Genomic DNA, 6,330 nt, shown 5'->3' on the forward strand with positions numbered 1-6,330 from the left:
TAGTACTTTAGGCCAGACATTTTTAATTTCATGGTTTACGGATTTTTTGGCAGCACTTTAGATTGGGTAGGTCAAAATAAAAATAAATTTAAACATTAGATTTTTTTTTTCAGCACAGGGTTATCATATTGGTTGGGTAGGTCGGTTAAAAAAACCCAAAAAAAAACCCCACAAAATATTAGAAGTTTACTTTAACAGGTTTATTGTTAACAAAACAAAATAAGAGTGTGACAATATATTATGTATCACTGTTAACCAGTATAAGGTGTCACAAACTAGCCATTTTAATTGACTTAATAAGTAATTTAAATCTTTAATATTATTAGAGGCATTAAGTGTTGACAGATTATAAAAATAGTTTCTACTGTAGCCACAACAATTAATGAAAGATTTTAATGTCCTGAGTCTCTGTGAAAAACAGAGTTCTTCGAGAAGCTTTAGAAATTCAAAAACATAAGCCAAAATTAAACAGAGACTCGGGACATTATCTTCCAAATCTTTGGGTGGATTTACTACACAATCAGTGAACACTAATAACTTTAATCAGTAAATGGTTTTCTTTCTTTTTAAGTGTTAATTGTTATTAATTAAGTGTAGATTGTGGTTTAGGGTTTCCAATCATTGTTTATTTAGTTATTCTATATATTGTACCATATTTTGTTATAAATCATTTAGCTTGACAACGATACCTGTATGTGTATCGAAACGTAGCTTGTTAATAAATTCAGAAGTAGTATATCCATATAAGTGCGTATTGTGTCCGATGAATTTATTTTCACAAATGATCTTTGATTAATTCCTGTTTCTTGCCCCACGTGGAGGCACAGATGACAGATAGTTAGATGTAGGGTACCAGAATCTGCCTAGGTTTGCCGAGTGGCCATTTTGAATGACAGTTCTCGCTCACGTCGTCTTACTGCACAGCACGCGATGTTTCCTAGTAAATACGGTATACATTGAAGCCAATCAAGGGTTCATCAAAAAGAAAATTGATAAACATTAATAAAAAAAATATGAGTATGGGTCGGAAATAAAATAAAATTAAATTCTCAAGTTACATATTTATTTTTTTATCGGGAGGTTGCCGCTTCAGTCGGCGGGTCCGTAAAACGAAAAATCAAAAAAGTGTCGCCTTATCTTGTCATTCTACTTCCTTATTTCCACGTACTAATGCAAATGATTGTCCATCTACTAGTACAGATATTATTGACATTGAATATCCTGAATTATTTAGTGATAAATTAGGTACAGTTAAAGGGTGTACATCTACTGTTAAAATTAAGCCTAACGTTAAACCTGTACAACAGAAATTACGCCGGTTACCGTTCGCAGTTCGTAAGGCGGTTTCTGATCACATCAAGGAAGTAGAACGGGCGGATATTATTGAAAAAATCGATGCTTCCGAATGGGTCATTTCAATTGTAGTTGGGCGTAAAATACCCACTTTCAAATATAGATGAAATTATTAGTGAAATGCACTAACTACAGTTTTTTCACGCTTAGACCTTAAATCGGCCTATCACCAACTTAATTTAAGTTGAGAGAGCCGAGATCTTACAGCTTTCATTACGCATGATGGCTTATTCCGATTCAAACGTGTTTTTTTTGGAATCGCTTCAGCACCGGCATTTTTTATACGCCTACATTGAAATGTGGACGTATATTGCCGTCGCCCCCGTCCGTCCATCTGTCGGTCCGTCTGTCCGTCCGTCCGTCCATGGTCCACAATTTCTTGTGAACGCTCTAACGCCAAAAGTTATCATCCGTTTATTGCATCTAGAGTTATGGCCCTTGGTTCAAAAGTTAATATATGATCTTTGTGAAATTTATATGCAATATTTAAGTTAGTGAAACGAAGAAGCCTATTGAATTTCAACAACTTCTGTTTATTACGTCTAGAGTTATGGCCCTTGTTTCACTTTATTGACCCTTGTGAACGCTCTAACTCCAAAAGTTATCATCCGATCTTTCTGAAATTTACATGCATGAATTAAATTAGTGAAACGAAGAAGCCTATTGAATTTCAGCAATTTCCGTTTATTACGTCTAGAGTTATGGCCCTTGTTTCTCTTTATTGAACCTTGTTAATGCTCGATTGATGATAGTTATCATCCGATATGTATGAAATTTATATGCATCATTTAAATTTGTGAAACAGGTCTATTGAATTTCAGCAATTTCCGTCAATAATTTCTAGAGTTATGGCGATTGTGAACGTTTGAATGACAAAAGTGATCATGTGATCTGTATGAAAATTAAATGCATTATTTAAATTAGTAAAACAAAAAAGCCTGTCAAATTTCAACAATTTCTGTAGATTACTTCCAGAGTTGAGACCCTTGTTTCAGTTTGTAGAACCTTGTAAACCTTCAAACGACAAAATTTATAATCTGATCTGTATGGAACTGTCTTGTAAAGGCCCCCAATTACCTGCAAAGGAATAAATATGCGACAACCCTTGACGACCGCTCGGACGATTTAGCTGCTGTGGGCGTATGTTTTGTTGCCTGTCAACCTATCTTTCAAAAAGTGACATCTCAGATTTTTAGTAAATTAAACGGTACAATATGTTATCTTGACGATATAATAGTTTACAATCGTCCTAAAGCTGAACATGATGAAAATTTATGCACAGTTTATTAAAACACTGTGATTTAGGCATAAATTTAAACGAAAAGTGTGAAATTTAATGTTTCCAAACTACACGTACTTGGTCATGTTATCGATGCCGACAGTATTCGTCCAATTCCGGAGCTTGTCCAAACTATCCGCGAAGCACCCGTTCCTTCTACAAAGGACCAATGTCATTGATTTCTTGGGCTAACGGGATACTATTCTAAATTTGTTCCTTATTTCGCTATGATAATTCAACCGCTACGGTCTGCTATGCAAGCCGATAAATTTGTATGGACACCGATGCCGACAAAGCGTTTTCAACGTTCAAGAATCAAATTCTTTTTAGTCCAGTCCATTCCTTATTCGATCCAGAGTTACCTGTCGTCGTTACAACTGATGCCAGCGTGTACGGCTTGGGCGCCATTTTAGCACAATTAAAAAACGAAGCAGAGGTTCTTGTAGCTTGTGCGTCTAGGAGTCTTACTCTGGCTGAAGAAAACTACTCAGTCGGGGAACGCAAAGCACTTGCGTGTGTATGGTCAGTTGAAAAATGGCATACATATATCTGTGGGTTCGAAAATTCATATTACATACGGATCATTGAGCTCTAACAGCTTCATTAGGTTCTTCCGGTCCATGTCACAAGCCAATGTGTATTGCACGGTGGAATACACAGTTACTTACAACTACACAGTTTGGTTCAAACCCAGTTCTCAAAATAAAGTCATTTACCTTTAATTACCTCAAATTCAGCAATAATCGAAGATTGCGACACCATTTATCACATTACGCTTTCAACCAGTGATACAGTTATTAAGTCTACAGAACTTAAAGAAGCTATTGTTAGTGATCCTACGTGGTCTCAGTTAATTTTATACATTTGCGATGGATGGCCTACTTCAGCCAAAGATACAGTTTACGATTCTAAACCGTTTTATACAATACGCGATGAATCATCCGTTCATAATATTGAAATGCAAATACCTATGCAGGTTGCGATATGATAAATAGCCATGAACATTTGACATGCTTTGAGATAATGTTCACAGATGAAGAACTTATTGCCCCAACAGAACCACTGAGCTGCACATGCGACACGCAATAGCGCCACACATGTGGAAGGGGTTCGTTGTCAAATTTGACACTTCAAGGAAGGGTTGGTGAAAACTGACGCGTGCTGGTTTATCTATCCACGTTTGCTTTCCTATCGGTTCTTGCATAAGATTTACTGTTTAGCATATCTTTGCTTTAGTGTGTTACGTTTAATTTAATCGGGAGACGTGTTCGTTGATGTAAACGTCAACCGACAACACTGCAAGAATTGGCTTTGGCACTGCAACAGGAGTGGGTCAGATTGCCCCAAATCGTGATTGGACGGTTGATTAGGAGCATGCCACGACGAATTGCTGAATGTCTGAGGATTGGTGGAGCAATTACTCATTATTAAGACAAAAATCAAAAACGTCCATTTTCACTTTTGACAGTGTATCTCTTTGCGAGTGAAATGGGGCCAACAAATACGCTGTACATATGAACTGTTTATGTTCCTGTGTAGGCAATTGGCCTGTTATTAACATAGACTGGTTACCTCTAATAAAAACAGCAGTGCATTTCCGCAGTTTTGTATTGTTTCTGAATATCCCCAACTCTTTTTGAAGAGTATATTTCGTGGTAGTTGTGTAATAGTACCTTCAGAACTACAAACTCGATTAATTCAGTTAGCACACACAGACCATCAGGTTATTGTTAAAACTAAGCAGAGATTACGAGATCTCTATTGGTGGCCTAAAATGGAACGAAAGTATTAAAAATTGCGTTACTTGTCAGTATAACGATAAGTCTGCTACTACACGTACAGCGCCTATGCAATCTGTTAAACTTCCAGAAACTGCTTGGGAGAAACTTGGCCTTGATTTTGTGGGTCCAGACTATTCTGCACCTGAACACGAAAGATTCATGATTACATTAATTGATTACCGAAGTAAATGGCCAGAAGTTGCTTTTCCCGTAATATTACTACGTCTACCACAATTGCCTTCCTTATTCGCATATTTAACCGTGAGAGTTATCCTAAAGAAATTGTAACCGACAATGGTCCTCAATTTAAATCTCACGAATTTAGTGAATTTCTGCGTAAAAGGGATATAACACATAGATTTTCATCTAATTATCACCCCCTAGGTAACAGTGAAATCGAAAGATTTAACAGAATTTTAAGTGAAGTTATTCAGTAAGCTCGGTTTGAAAACAAAAACGTTACTACTGATGTAACCGAATTTCTTGGTACTCATAGAGCAACGCAACATACTACAACCGGTGAATCCCGATCTAACGTAGTACACGGACGACATATGCGTACTTTACTTGACATAATTGGGATTACACAACATCCAACTCCACTTTCCAATTCTGACATAGATCAGCGTGTTAAGATCAAACAAGATTCAAGTAAATCTTACACAGATACTCGTAAAGGAGCAACTATTCGAACTTTTTATCCAGGCGTTCTTGTAAGAATTAAAAAGCCTTGGAATGTGCCAAAGTAAATACACGGTTCCATTTCGAATTACGTTTAAGGTTGGTCAAAGTACTGTTATACTTGATAATGGTCAGAAATGGAATGTATGTCCTTTATTTCCATTTTATGCTATAGATATGTTCTCAAATACAAATAGCAGTTATGGTTGTAATAATAATAATGAACCTAACGTTGTCCATCCAAATAATTTCCATTCTGAAAGAGTTAGAAGCTCTAGGATCAGAACAAAACCAGTATGGTTTAAAGATTACATTGTCAGTAGAAAATGAGTTCATATTACTAGTTTTTTATTTCTTCCAGGAGAGGGGAAAAGTGGTTTCTAGCTATCATGTTAATATTCATTTTACTGTACAATGGGAGATAACTCAATTCTAAATGTCTTATTATTGATCATGTGACATGTATGACATATTAAGAAAGTTCCATGGTTTGTTTCAACCATATATATGTCAAGGATGATGAATAAAATCCATCGTAATCTTCAGAACAGTATGGTGTTCATTCCATCCACACTACAGACCCAAAATGACCTAGTTTGTGTCGAGTGGATGTTAAACCCCACCTCTCTCTCTCTCTCTCTCTCTCTCTCTCTCTCTCTCTCTTAATTTCAAGAATTAATATAAGTTATTGCATATTTACTTAATGGACAATGTTTTATTTTAACGAAATTGCAAATGTTTATTACAATGCAAATGTGTAATGCTCTACTCATACATTCCACCTGACTTAACAATTAATCAACGGGGTTAAGATTGTTGATTGGGTAATCAAGTTCTGATTTATTTATATTACCAAAGAAACCGACAGAGCTGTAACAGGCCGCAAATGATAGTTTTGTTGAACTGAAGTGTCACCTCTAGCATTACACACTTGAAAGAAACATGTGAAATTTCATTAATTTTAAAATAAAATATTGTGCAGTAAGTAAATATGCAATACATTAATAGTTGACATGAAAAAATGAATATAAACAATAAAACATTATTTAATTTGTTTTGTTAAAGCATTAATTTTAAAATAAATACAAACAATCGACACTACTGTCTGTTCCAAGAGATACTCTGACTCTCAAATTCCTTGCCATTTCTTCAGTTTTTATACACCCACATTTTCATGTGGACGTATTATGCCGTCGCCCCTGTCCGTCCGTCCACAATTGTTTGTGGACTCTCTAC

This window comes from Patella vulgata, chromosome 5 (genome assembly GCF_932274485.2).
Source record: "Patella vulgata chromosome 5, xgPatVulg1.2, whole genome shotgun sequence".
Taxonomy (NCBI): Eukaryota; Metazoa; Mollusca; class Gastropoda; family Patellidae; genus Patella; species Patella vulgata.